The 15,581-nt window shown below is 37.5% G+C and overlaps 1 protein-coding gene across 1 annotated transcript in view; it reads left to right on the top strand.

Annotated features, from left to right (window-relative positions):
- The window catches only part of LOC5578805 (ankyrin repeat domain-containing protein 12), a 543,013-nt gene that overhangs the window by 163,067 nt on the left and 364,365 nt on the right, over positions 1 to 15,581 (top strand). The window lies entirely within an intron of this gene.

Below are 15,581 nucleotides of genomic sequence, written 5' to 3'. Positions count from 1 at the left end.
TATGCTTTGAGTGTTTACTTAAGCAATCCTTGGATAAAAAACTGGAAAACTTGATAAGAAGGATCCTGGAAGAATCCCTTTAGTATTTTATTTTGGGATTATTGAGAGATTTTTATTTTTTTTTAAATAAAAAGTATTACTATTTTACTTTCATTAGAATCTGGATTTACAGAAGAAAAAAATATGGGATTAACTGGACAAAAGTCTAAAGCATTTCTCTATAGAATGCCTAAAATATAGATCACTGGAATAATTATTGAAGGCGCCTCTGTTAGAATTTTTGTTTTTAGAAAAAAAAAAATGTGGGTGAATTTCCATGAAGAACCATGAACGATTTTTTGTAAGCATTTTTGACGGATTTTCTTACAGGAAGTGAGGGGATCTTTGGAATGTTTTTCAGAGGAATTCCTGTAGAATTAAGTAAGGAACATGCTTATGAGACACGTCTTTATGCGAAATGGATAGCCCTCCTTTGCATTAGAAGACCGGTTTTTGAGACACGTTTCCCTCTATTCTGGAGATTTGTGTAAGTTGCTTTAATCCTTCTTCCATTGGTGTTCATGATTTATTTGCCTGCCTTTGCAACAAATTTGTATTTTGAGTGGTAATCACAATGATTCTCTAAATTTAAAAGAAATGTGATGAGAGTTTTTTTTTTACTATTCATTCCTAATTACATTTCAAAACATGTAATGTACATGTACAGGGTTAACGTTGAAATCGCAGGAAATTCCATAAATGTCGCGCTATATTTTCGACACGAACCGACAAAAACTTGCTTTATCACCAACCACACGTTGTCGTCATAGTGCGTCACCTTGTACGAGGTTTTAGTCCACAGTGTTGCTCCAACCGAAGGCGAGTTCACATTTCAACCATGACAGAGAGAACTACGACCATAACTTCACTCTCCTCCACATGTCAAACGACCCCAGCCAACATTCCAACCAACCGTTTGCCCTGTCTATGAATTTCTATTGTCCGGTTTTATTTTTAGTGTTATTGCAAAAACCGAAGGCTTCCAACGTTGTCCTGAACCCCTCAATAGACGACATGACAATCTGAATTGAGTTTTTTTTTGCTGTTGCTGCTGCTACTACTACTATGTATTGCTTTATGAGCCCAAGTGCTTTGTGTAACTGCTGGTCAGCTGTTTTTCTATGGTAAGGGGCTGTCCATTAATTACGTAAGGGGTTATGGAGGGAGGGGGGTTTGAGATTTCTTACGCGCCATGCAATTTATTTTCGATTTTCATACAAAAAATCTTATCATGGGGGGAGGGGGGGTTGAATCATTTCGAAAATTGTCTTACGTAATTAATGGACCACCCCTAAGAGTGTATCGAAGTTTTCTTTGAAAACAAATTCACCTCAAAAGCAGCTGTTACCTGCCTACTCGAACTCGACAATGTGCAGAGTGTGTTTGCATTTTGGCTTGCATGTTTTCTGTCCTAAAGCTAATGAATCATTCAGGGCCTGTTGGTCCGCAGTTTGTGCTAAGACGGCCTTTGTTTGGCCATCTTTGTTTTCAGTACTCCAACCACTTAGGTATTTCACGGTGTGTCTGAGATCGTTATTAAAAAAATACCCATTAATTCGGCGCCGAACGTTCCAAACAGTCATCATGGTTCAAAAGTCTTTGAAGGTAGGTTAACATTTAAAAAAACGATGGGTTTGATTTTCTCCAATAACACAGGACATGCTCAAATACTTTATCTCTCAAAAACTCGGCATCTTATAGACGTTGTTTAGACAGATAATTCTTGTTAATAAAATGTTTTCATTTGAAATTGGGTTATAAACGGCCTCAGCACTTCTCGACAATAATCGGGAGGTAGGACTTCAACGTTAAATTCACAGTGCTATTCTTTCAAAACACTCCAATGCATATGATTTATATGATTATTATATAAATATGATTATATGATTATTTGTTCTTTTGGCTTCACCCAGATATAATTTTGAAGACTTTACAAACAGTTTTGCCTATGTTGCATTAATTGAAATAAATATGTGTTGAACCCTATTTGCGGACGACAACGAGATACCAACAAAAGAACAATATGTTAACCCACAGATCTTATGAATAGGTTTTCGCACGCAATTATCGCACCCAAATGATAAATTTCTTGTTCATTTTTTCGTTATTATCAATCTTAGATTCACCGCGATTTCATCATGCTATATCACGACACGAGCTTGGCAATATTCGAAGAAGAAATCAATCCTCTTCCGATGATGGTGGTGGCGAAACAGGAATAAGCTCCGATGGAAGTACATATTTAGTTTTACCTTGCCCGCGAAAGGCTTAGCCCCCCCCCCCCTTTTGCTGAAGTGAGTGCTGATTGACGTCAGTGTAGGTGGAAGAAGAAGGAGCCACAAGGAAGGTCCTACTCCTTGATGGGCTTTTCATCGCGGGCAGAAGGATTTCAGCGCTAATCGGTTGCATTTGGATCAGGGTCGATTTAGTGTCGGACGAAATGGGAACGATCGGATTTAAATTGTTAACTTCATGGCCGAAGCTGTCGACTAACGGTTTGGTTTGGAAATATTAATAATCCTAGATGTAGCAGTTTTTTCCAGATAGATTTTGAATACGCAAACCAAAAACACTGAAAATCTAAATTTCAAATTAACTTTATTGTTGAGACAAATGGTCAAGATGAAGTGAAATTTGAGAAAAGTTACATGTCTTCTCGGTGCATTTCTTCTTGTAATATTTTACTGGCCCTTCCAGAGATACTTCAACATATTCCTTGTAAAATTTCTGCGAGGACTTCTGTCGAAAAAAATTAAAGGGTTTTTGAAAAAAATGTTGGGATAATTTATTTGATTTACTTTTTGTCTATCTTCATTAATGAGATTTTAAGCCCTGGGCTAGTTCATTTAGCGACCAACGGTTTAAGGTACTTCCATTCCAAAGGAAGTCGTCACTGAAAGTTTTAGTGACTATCTCGGGGAAGGGATTCGATCCCAGGTCCTCCGCATGAGGGATGTGTTCTTATCAATACACCAGGTCCGTTGAGGAAAACCTCTTCGATGTCTTCGAAATGTTGTTTTTTGAAATACTCCTCCGACTTTTCCAAAGATATTTGAGCACTTGTACATGACATTTTTCTACAGACATTCCAAAGATTTCTTCTAACAGCGTAGGGTTTATCCTTCAGATTTCCATGGAATTTCTATCTAGATTTTTACAGTGATTCCAATGAAAAATTTGTTGTAAATGCAGCGAAAAATTCAAAACCCTATAAAATAATGTTGAGAGAAAACAATTTGCTGAAAAATCCCTGTCTAACTACTCCCTATCATAATCATAATCATAAGGCGTTTACGGAACAATTCATGAATTATTTCTTGGATGAATTTCTGGAGAAATACCAAAGCTGTTTCGTTGAGATATTCCTATAAAAATTAAGGGAATATTTTAAAACAACTTCTAACGGAACCCATGAACATTTTTTATTTCAAAAAATTCCGTAAGAGAAACATTTGAAGCATTGTAGGAAAACTTATTGCTGGAAGAGATTGTCATGAAGCCATTTAGGAATCCCAGGAGAAATTTCCCAATGGAATCATTAGTACCTTCTCGATAAACGATTAACGAAAATTCTAAAGCAAACCCCGCAGACATTTTCGAAGAAATTATCTGGAGAAGTTGTAAGGAATTTTGAGAAACCTCGATTAAATAAACGAATGTGAGAGGACACTTGGAGTAATACATATAGGAATGAAGGACTGTACTTTAAGAAGCACTGTCCTTGATATTTCAAAGCGCCGCCTTTCAAATTTTTGCATGCCCATCTGTATAACTCAATATTTCGTGTACCTATGTATATAAAAGGTCGTGGGTCGGCCAAAGGTTTAAAATATCTACTCTGTTTCCATCAATTGTACGACATTTCCCAGAATGACATTCCCCAGAAAAAAAAGATTAAAGAACTGCTGAAATCCAGTTAAATAGATACCGATAGTACAGGGAAAGAGCATCAATTTTCGACCTATCACTAGTTTTCTACACCTCCAGACGATTTTGACGATTGTAGCCCGTTTGGCATAAGGTCGTTTGGCATAAAGGTCGTTTGGCATAATGGACGTTTGGCATAATGATTGACTTCGAATGGATATCGGCATTTTCGAAGTTTTTACCGAGATCAATATCACCGAGCCCATAGCAACATTTTTTCGTAGATTTTAAAAAATTATAGTGATATTAGAGAGCATTGCTAAATAAAACTCGTGACGGGTCTGGTGGAAGATGTTTTCAGAATACTTATTTTCTCTACATCCCAGAACATAGAGTATCTTTGAGCTTGTTGCGATATACATATTTGAAAATAGTAAATTGGCAAAGAAAGTTTGCAGTTAATAATAATGGTAACGCTCATAGAATATTTCGCAGCAGATCAAGCTCTGTCCCAGTTTGGACGTAACACTTGGTTAAAGAAGGTAAAATTCATTTGCTAAATCTTATCTCAAGATCTATAATTGCAGCATAATGCAAAAATAGCCCATATACGAGAGCAGATTATTTTCGTTGAAAATGTTTAAGACTAACGCAAAAAAAAACTTCTCACAGCATAACTCAAATGAACAACACATTTTTTGAAAAAAAATATTGTGGCAAAACTTTTGATCGATTCAATAAAAATTTTAATTTTGGAAGTGTACATCAAAAACACTGTCTATTTTTGAAAGAAGGGAAAATTTGTGATTGACATAATATTTTTTCCAGCATATCTCGAAAGGAGATTATGTGTGTGCAAAAAAAAAAAAAACAATATGTGAAACATTGGCAAATTTTAAAGTGATAATCATTCCAACAGCAAGTCTTGCAAGAATTGATAAAACAGCAAAATAAAAAAATGGTTAACATTTAGCTTAACTTTATAATAAAATATATAAAAAAACAGTGTAAATATTTAGAAGAGTCTATTTTTAAAAGAAGGCAAAATTTATGATTCAATAGAAGATAAGACGCCAAATATAATGGAGGCATAATAAAACAAAAATACATAAAAAATTGCGTTCAGCATCATCGAAGTGATTATGCAACTTATCCCCGAATGTCGGTTCCCCGAATGCCAGTTCCCCGAATGATCCTTTTCCCGAGCGTCATTTCTCCGAATGACCCGTTTCCCCGAAAAGTTGTGCAGTTAAAATAGGTGCTATAATAGTCTTCAGTGGCTAAAGAACCGCCAATTAAATAAAGAAGGGTGCATATCAAATGGCCAGTTCATTCACCACCCTGAAATGTATAAAGTTATGACTGGAGGAACTGGAGTTCGGGATTACGACATTCGTAGAACCAATCTTCGGGGAAAAGTAGCACAACCCATCGAAGTAATCGATTTCTCGTTTCGCTGATAACTTGAGCAGATTATTATTATTTTGTAAGATGGAAACAAAAAAATATCTAAAAATAAAGGTCCAAAGAACAGCCTTTGTATAAAAGAAGGTGAAATTTATTTAAATTTTAAATCAACAGTTTTGTACCTTTAATTATAAAAAAAACCGTAGAATGTTTGAAAGAAGGGTAAATTTGTGCTAAATATATCAAAATCTTCAGTGCAAAAATTTATTTCAATAGCGGAACTCGAATAAAGAATAAATATTTGATAGATGAGTAATTTCTGGATTAATTATAAAATAGTATTGGCGATAACTTTTCTAATATGCTTTAGTTTATTCAAGAGCATATGATTGTTGAATAAAGTGGCGTTTTGTATCAATTGACTCCACAACCTTCCTGTTATCATCAGAAAGATTCAATAGAAACGTAAAAACGAGTGCCATTTTAAGAAATTCTTGGTTTCAGACTTATTATGCCAACCGACTACTATGCCAAACACTTTTATGCCAAATGACCATTATGCCAAACGACTTTATGCCAAACGGCTTTATGTCAAATGATCTACCACCGATTTTGACCTACTTTGTATAAAAATTCGAAAATTGGTACAATTCTGGTACCGTAATCCGGGGTATCATTGATCAGCCGGGTAATATTGATCAGAATGATTCATCTCGTAAAAAGTTCGTATCACTATTTATTGATGAAACATTTCCAAATCATGAATGGTGCTTCTCTTTCTCATATTCATAAGCTGATTAAAAAGGAGATTTTTGCAAAAAATGCGTTTACCTTATGCGTAAATTTGTCAACTTTTCGAAACATTGATTTAAATGGTTAAGGATGGCACTATCGAAGATTCATGTCTCACATTAGTTCTGCAAACGATATGAACAAGGAAAATGCGGATCTCACTGAAAATGGCATCCCCAAAAACGATTTCGATGTCAAAACTTTTATAAGTATGCTCAATTAGGTAATTAGGTATTGCATTCGGCTGCTTTCGGCTTTCAGAACCCGTAGCGACTCAATCAGTTGCCGTTTTTTTGTTTCGCTCAGTGCTCGCCGAAGAAGCAGAATGAGCACTGGAAATTGAAACGTTCGGCTTGATTAAAGAAACGTCTTTCTCGCTCCCGACTGTCTGTGGAAATGAGTGAGGGAAACGCAATAACTGAGTGAGTATTTCCCATGCTTGTGTATAGACTTTAGAATCCACAAGCGTTATCTGCGTTCTACTGATTTTCAAGTATATCGAATTTGATATTCCGAACGTAGAAGACTGCAAAGAGCTACAGAGGTCCACACATATCTGGGAAGATCCATAAAAGTTTGCGAAGGATCATGAGGATTACAAAGATTCGCGTTAATAATCGAATACCCGCAAAGGTATGCGAAGGTCCAAATAAGATCTCTTCTGTTAATAAGAAAGCCATTATGATTTTTTTTTATACCCATATATAATGGTATCTGAATCCCTAGAACATCCATAAAATTCGGTACAATCTTGTTCGGTGGATTGAGGATCTATGCAGGTGGATTTAAAGCTCTGTATCACAGAAAATCGTATATTGAGTACATGTACAACTGATTCTACGTCCTATATTATAACTCTCAACATCGCTCAACATGCGTTACATTCATAGTGACTCAACGTAACAAGCGACAGCAATTTCTTCATGTAGGACGCACTATTCTATTCTGTTTGCATTTACGCAGTTCATCGTTCTACATTAGAAACTCTAGAGAGTCTGCAAGTGGTTTTGATCTCAACAAGTTTATTCCAGAACGGTTTAGAACTTCAGCGACAACGTATAAAGGACAACGATTGGAAAGTCGGATCTTGGAACGTCAGAACTTTGAATGAACCCGCGTGTTGGGCTCCTGGCTCATGAACTGCGGAATGTCGGCGTGCAGTTTTCCAGGAAATACGCTGACCTAAAATTGAAGAAAGTGGTCTCTGAGCAGTGGATCCCATTTTCATCACTTCAATTAAGGGGGCAGGATCCGTAATTGATTTCGGAATTTTTAAAAGCAGTTTTTTCGTTCAAATTAGAAAATTTACATGAAAATGTGTTCGTTGTATGTTAATCTCCAACCGAAACGCAGTGAACACATTTTCATCGAATAATTTTTATTTTTGTAAAGAAAAACTGCTTTTGAAGTTTCGATGATTACGATGACGAAGCGTTGAACGTTAAGTACCACATCTACTACAGCGGTGGTGACAGAGCAAAACGTGGAGTTAGCGTAAAGTGATTGGGAAACAGATAAAGCGAGTTGTTCGAAGTGATCAAAGGGCAAGTTCTTCAACTACAGCCTGACCAGCATATATGCGCCAATGAACGATATACCCGATGATGTTCAATGAGACCCCAAATCGGGAAAGGAGAGGTTTTACGACCCGTCATTGGTACGGAAAGCCTTCATTCTGTTACCAATGATAATGGCCTGCGGCTTGTAACCATCTTTGCTGCTAGAGGGATTGCAATCAACAATACCAACTTCACATGCAAGAATATCCGCAAACACACCTGGCGACACTCAAGTGAAGATGCCTGTTCCCAAATAGACCACGTGTTGGTTGATGGGCTACATTCTCAGATGTCATGGATGTCAGAACCTTTCGAGGCCTCAATATCAACTCGGATTATTATCGCGTCGTAGATAAAGTTCGGGCGTGGTTATCCAGCATCACGAGTTCCAGAACTAACAGATCGCTGCGCTACTATATCCAACGCTTGTCAATGGATGAAGTAGCTACACAATACCGAGTAGTGGGGTAGCTGCTCAGACGAGCAGTTGGGAAGAATAATCGTTTCTGGCGATGTCAACATCTATGGGACCCTATCTACGAAGTTGTGACAACAACAGCGCGAGAAGTGATTGTCACTACACAACATCGAAAACGAAACGACTGGTTCGGTGAAGTGTGCTAGAGAGTGACATACGTGAAGTATGTCATCAGATTCCGTATGCTTGTGGTCGGTACGCTGACAGAACAGGGAGCGGTACAGGGCAGCGACAGCCGAAGAAATGCGAATCCACCGCAAAAAGAAAAGGCAGCACGAAGAAAGTGTGGTAGCTGGAGCTCAAGATAGTATGAACCGGAACGATATGCGCAGATTTTTGCAACGGTCAATGGTGAGCGGCACAATTCCGTACCAGCCATGAGCATAATACAGCCCGCCATGAGCAATGATCGGAGCACTTCCAGCACTTGTAGAACAATGTAAATGGAAATGTAGCGAGAAACAGGATGACCATTGTTGATGACGTTCAAGCTGTGGACCCACCGTTCATAGAAGAACTGTAATGCTGTTAGGAAGGGCAAGGACCCAAACGAGCATGGAAGTTTGCAGCTTTACCAGTCGATCCACCAAGTACTACTAAAGGTTGGGTGGCCTTATACGCCTAATCTATAAGCAAGGGCACCTAATGGAGTGTGCCAAATAAATAGGTGCTACCTTTACATTACATTAGGCAATGGACAACACGAAACACCCAAGAGACCAGTGATGATTTTTTTTAATCAGGAAAAAAAAGAATTCATCTTCACTTTACCCTTTAACCCCTCAACCGGCAGCTTCATTTTTTACCGCTAAAAACATATTCAAATCGCGATAACTTTTTTGTTTGTCGATATTTTTGCACCATTTTTTCACAGGCCCTCAAAAATCTCTTCTTGTTTAAGAATGTGTGTGGATAATGATAATTGGTCATCTGGATCCGGAGATATTTCAAAATTCCTTGGGGGACTGACGCGTAGCCATAACCCAAGTAAATATTTCGTAGCCTAAAGAATTTTTATCGTATTCGGATATTCACTTCTTGGAATGATACATCAATGCAAGTATGTTGTAAAAAAATGAAGGCTGCACCAAGCCGTCTTTGAGTAATGAGTATTAATGTTTCTGGTACCACACTGGACAATTGAAGGTCTTAAAAACTATAAAAAACCCATATTGCTATTTTCAAATATCTCTAAGATTCCTGAACCGATTTGTATGATTTTTTTTCTGAGTAGCTCCTCATTACCTGGCATTGCACATTGGTCCCAAAGGCATATCTAGGAAGACAAAAATGATTGCGCCTAAACCGTCAATTTTAGATATATGGTGTCTTCGGCAAAGTTTCTCCATATTTTTCAGACATTTTTTTCAGAGATGTGAAATTAGGGTGACCCACATGGTTTACGAGATCAGCACATAAACTTTTTTGCTGACGCATTTAGAACTACACAATGTTCTACAATGTTTTAGAACAGCCGATTTGGAGCAACTTTGCCGAAGAACCCAAATTTCTATCTCTTATGGTTCGCGAGTTATGATTTTTTTTTTAACAAAAAAGTTAGGGTGGTACTGAAAAATCAGTTTTTTCTTGATAACTTTTTAAACGATAATTTCTCACAAAAACTTTGTTCCAAGCACTTTTAGAACTTTTGATTGCGCAACTTTTTGCCGAAAAAACTACTGTTCTATCTCTTATGGTTACAGAGTTATAAGAAATTTTCTTCGGAAAAATTGTTGTTTTCAAATGCCGATAACTCCGGAAGGCGCAAACGGATTTTCAATCTTTTGTCGGCATTAGAAAGATTATTTATTTCTCTGTTTATGGTGAAAAAACTGTGAGGACGTTTTTTGTTTGAAAAGATTGACAAAATTTTAAAAATGATATGTTTTTCAACCGAAAATTGTCCATAACTTGAAAAATATTCGAGATAGCTCTTTGGTGCCTTCAGCAAAAATGTGCAAAATTGAAAGTTCTGAAAGTGCTTCATACAAAGTATTCATAAAAATTCATTGCTTTAAGATATATTCACCATAAACCGAATTTTGTTTGGTAAAGAAAGCGAAAAAAAAGGGGGACGGACCTGGTGTAGTGGTCAGAACACACGCCTCTCACGCCGAGGACCTGGGATCGAATCCCATCCCCGAAATAGTCACAAAAAAATCATTGACGACTTCCTTCGGAAGGGAAGTAAAGCCGTTGGTCCCGAGATGAACTAGCCCAGGGCTAAAAATCTCGTTAATAAAGATAGAAAAAAAAAGCGAAAAAAAGAAATATTTGCTGGAACAACCGGAATAACTGTATGTAAAGTCATTTAAAATTGAAAATATATGTAATGAAATAAGATCGATCACAGTAAGCGAAATGTTTGGAGTTAGGGAAAGTTATTTGCTGAAGCTGTTTTAACAGTGATCCGTGGAACATTAATCCATAAACGGTGTCTTGTTATTTCACGCGACATAATTTTTGTCCAGCTAACCTACGCCGTGGTTGGTTATGAATTGCTACCGCTTCGGCTTACTAAGCAGAAGGTCATGCGTTCAATACCGGTTCCATTTATTATATTATCAACCCCAAACGATAACAAAACGTATACTTTGAAGAATTCCTTCAAATTACCAAAACCTTACTTCCCGTGATATCCTCCCATAGAAATATAGAAGTATCTGCAATTATTCTATCTGAGCATCCAACTTATCCCATTCAATTCAATCAAATCCAATAAATCTGCCACAACGAATTAGTCAGGGCAGCATTCGCGTGTTGAAGAATGCATGAATCTTGAACAAGAGCCAGATATAAATCCCAAATATCTGTCTAAGGTAACAAACCAGAAGGTGGGCCTTGATCACTTGAAAACTGCTTCAGCAAATAATTTTCCTTTTTTCAACTCCTTAGATTCCGCTTACTTTGATCGATATCAATACATGTGTATTCAATTTTAAATGACATACATACAGTTATTTCGATTGTTCTAGCAAATATCTCTTTTTTCGCTTTCTTTATCATATACAATTCGATTCATGGTGAATATATGTGTAAGCGTTGATTTTTTATGAATACCTTGTGTAAAGCACTATCAGAACTTTCAATTTTGCACATTTTTGCTGAAGGCACCAAAGAGCTATCTCGAATATTTTTCAAGTTATAGACAATTTTCGGTTAAAAACATATTATTTTCAAAATTTTGTCAATCTTTTCAAACAAAAAACGTCCTCACAGTTTTTTCACCATAAACAGAAAAAGAAATAATCTTTCTAATGCCGACAAAAGATTGAAAATCTTGCGTTTGCGCCATTCGGAGATATCGGCATTTGAAAACAACAATTTTTTCGAAGAAAATTTCTTATAACTCTGTAACCATAAGTGAAAGAACAGTAGTTTCTTCGGCAAAAAGTTGCGCAATCAAAAGTTCTAAAAGTGCTTGGAACAAAGTTTTTGTGAGAAATTATCGTATAAAAAGTTATCAAGAAAAAACTGATTTTTCAGTACCACCCTAACTTTTTTGTTAAAAAAAAAATCATAACTCGCGATCCATAAGAGATAGAAATTTGGGTTCTTCGGCAAAGTTGCTTCAAATCGGCTGTTCTAAAACATTGTAGAACATTGTGTAGTTCTAAATGCGTCAGCAAAAAAGTTTATGTGCTGATCTCGTAAACCATGTGGGCCACCCTAATTTCACATCTCTGAAAAAAATGTCTGAAAAATATGGAGAAACATTGCCGAAGACACCATATATCTAAAATTGACGGTTTAGGCGCAATCATTTTTGTCTTCCTAGATATGGCTTTGGGACCAATGTGCATTGTATAGTATTGCTGTGTGCATTTGAAATGCAAATATCAAATGCGGGAACACCAAACGCGGTAAGATTTTTCACAAGAAATGCGATGTCAAAAATCGATTTATCTTGCTAGGGCGGCGGTGATTTATTTAATCGTTGCTAGGTGTCCTTTGATTGTTTTGTGTTACCGCATTTGGAGGACGTTTAGTCAAGATTTGCTCCTCAAATGCAAACAGCAGTACACATTTTTTTTATGACAAATTTACCAAAAACAAAATAGCCACCAAAGACATTTCATATGGAAAATGTCGGTCCCCAAGGAACATTGGAATATCTTCAAAACTATATCACCAAGGATTAATATCGACACGTATTCTTAAACAAGTAGAGTTTTTTGAGGTCTTGTGAAAAAAATGGTGCAAAAATATTTAGCGATCGTGATTTGATTTTTTTTTCTTGCGTTAGAATATGAAGTTGCCGGTAGAAAGGGTAACACTCCGCCATAACCCATTATAAATCGTCTAATCAAAACTTGAAAAGAATTTTTTTCTCAAATCTAAAATTAACTGGCTGAAAATATGTTCGTTTTGAAAAATCTAAAATCAATGATGGATCCTGCTTCCTTATCGGAGAGAGAACAGGTTAGCAGGGATTATGAATACTTCCTAGTTAAATAGTATAGTCGTCAATTCCTTCGAACCGTTGTAGTAGATGTTTGTAAAAGTGAAGCTCATAAATTTAGATTGCAGATTCAATGTTTTATGGTTTATGCATGATATTTACAAGTGGATTAAATGCGGAATAATTTAGCGTGATAATGAGTCAAACAGATGTTTTTTTTATTTCAACAACTATCCTAATGAACATCAATTCATCCCTGCTGGTTAGAAATCATTGGACCCATAATTAAAAAGTGGCCATCACCTCGCCAACTCACCAGATTTAATGAGCGCACATCGATTATTAATTTTGATGTTCCCGTTGGAGCCACCGACTGTTCACCGAAATGAACTACACACATCTGAACACCGAGAATTCAATTAATTGTTTCCCGTGTTGCATGGAAATTGATTTTTAATTTTCATGTTTATGCATGACACTTGCCTCGGGGGGAAAATTGGGCCAATGCGATTGGCTTCCGTTGCCCATGGAAGAGAATTGATTGCCGCACCACCAATGTTGTAACAACCGTTTTCATATTTCCATTTGTGAAAAATTAATAAAACCAATGTTGCAATTAAGTGCGATCAGCTGTGGCGGAATTTGATTACAATGTTACATACATTGGTGGGGCTGTTCTTTGAAATAGTTTACATATTTATTGGATTTCAGCTCCACCCTTTGAAGTGCGTCAAAGCGAGCAGAGCGGACTCATTTACGCGAACAGGCGAAAGTTTTATCCCAGCTTGCGGTGCGGGTGTTGTATATTATGGCGGGAAACGTCTATTTTTGAAAAAGTTCCATTTTGTGCAACCCTCACGTATCGGTCGGGGTCATGGGTGTAACCAGGGTTTTCATCAAGGAGGCACGATTTATTTACGGATTTATCCTGCATCTTTTCTAAAAGCATTTATTCTGAAGTGAACTGTAAGAACTTTGACAAAATTTTGATAACATTCTTAATACGTACTAATTTTCGATAAACACCTCCGGACTCCGCCCACGATCGGGCACGCATTCAAAGGAGGCCCGTCCCAAAACGAATGCGAGTTCGGATATGTTTTCCCACTATGCCCGGCAGGAAATGTGTGTTTTGGGAAAAATACTATATAGTGCCGCAGGCTGCACGGCTAAGCTCTGGAAACTCCAACAGTTTGATCTAATAACGAAATGGAAAAAGTTTGCTCCGCCATCGCACCATCACGGTGGGGTCGAACTTCCGGTTATTGTAGTGGGGCATTGAAAGTTCTTTTCGCTTCGAGTTGGTGTGGTTTGGATTTGAGATGTGCGCAAGGGAAATAAGGGACCCCAAAGAACCGGAGGCTATCGGGCGACCCAAATTTGATGATGGCCCAAGCTTTCGATATGCTTTGGACAGCCGACGGCAGGAGTAGTTTAAACTTTTCGCAATGTGGAATGTTGTCAATTTTTGTTCTGTGGTGATATGAAGTGGATTAGTTTTTTTTCGGGATAGGAGGCATGTTGTTTTGAGCGCGAAAGTGGATACGTGACTTGATTATCTGAGACTTTTGTCAGAATGTGGCCAGTATAGAGTACTATTCTGAATTATGATAGTGCATGCCGATTTTCATAAAAAACGCTCAATTTTGGAATGCTCTTGTAATTTTTCCATTCAAGCAATCGAGCATAATTTTTCTCTACAGAACTAGGTAGGTGTACCAAAGGTTCCCTATTACGTTGAAAAATTCTATCTTGTGCCTCACTTTTCGCAGGGGTGTTTTTCTTCGCTAAATCAAATGAGGACTGCTGTAATGCCTGCCATTGAGTCAAACGTCACAGTTATGTTCCTCGAAACTCATAGAAAACCCCCTCTCTGTGAACCAATTGAAGATTTTTAGAAATGTCTAAACACTACTTGGAAACTTTCTGAAATTTCGTTAAGATCCCTTTTTCACCTTTATGAACGAGATTTTTAGCCCTAAGCTAGTTCATCTCGGGACCAACGGCTCTACTTTCATTCCGAAGGTAGTCATCACTATAACTTTTTACGTCATAGGTGACTATCTCAGGGATGAGGAGTTCTGTTTGATCTTTCGACCTTGACGCTTGCTTTTGCCGGAGCGAGCGACGAGGACAGGATCAAACATGTCGCGCGTCGGTCTAGTAAGTGAAAAAGTGGCGTGATCGGGGAGTTCGGTTGGAGTAAGTGAAAAAGTGCCGCGATCGGTTCGTTCTTTTTGATCTTTCGACGACCTTGACGCTTGCTCCTGGGCAGTGCGTCAAGAAAGCCCGAGCTGTCGACCGTGTTTTTTTTCGGGTCGCGCGCCTATTTTTTTTTTCTGAGTGCTAGCCGAGCAAACGAGTGAAGCTGAAAGTGGATTGTGGCTGCTCAGTCAAGGATAACGGATCAATTGGTGAGCTCGTTTCATGCTACTATTTCTAATCTATAAAATATGTATTACTGACATTTAATCGTTACAATGGTGGGATGTAAATATGATGTTTCAACAAACTATGGATGGTTCGTCACTGTGAGTGTCGACACAAACTCTGATTCATGATTTATTATTGTTTGACATTTTTTTTTTTCAGAACACCCCTTATATACCTGTATTTTTGTAATTAAAAAAACTTTAAATGGTTCGACACTACAAGTGTTAAGGGTATGCGAAATACCGAATGATTCCGTCAAATACGCTTCGAAACGAAATTCCGCGGAATTCCACGGAACTCGCACTGGCGAAATTTTTATTTTGCTATTTCGTTTCGTTTCGGCAAATTGTTAAAATATTTCCACGGAAAATTGAAAACAAACGGAATAAAACGGAATTTCGCGAAATTCGAGTTTAATTTCGAACAAAATAAAGCAAAGCGTTCGCTTCTACTTCTAGCAGCTACAGTCAAAATGGGTCCGTATTATGGATCAAATCGACTCATATCATGGATCAGAACACTATAACAGCAAATTATCTGCGAGGCAAACGAATGATGTGCTAGTGAAAGCATACGTTTTGGCGTTTCTTTAGGAATCGTCTTA

This window comes from Aedes aegypti, chromosome 1 (genome assembly GCF_002204515.2).
Source record: "Aedes aegypti strain LVP_AGWG chromosome 1, AaegL5.0 Primary Assembly, whole genome shotgun sequence".
Taxonomy (NCBI): Eukaryota; Metazoa; Arthropoda; class Insecta; order Diptera; family Culicidae; genus Aedes; species Aedes aegypti.
The sequence above is the reverse complement of the archived record's forward strand: the minus strand, read 5'-3'. Positions and strand labels throughout refer to the sequence as shown.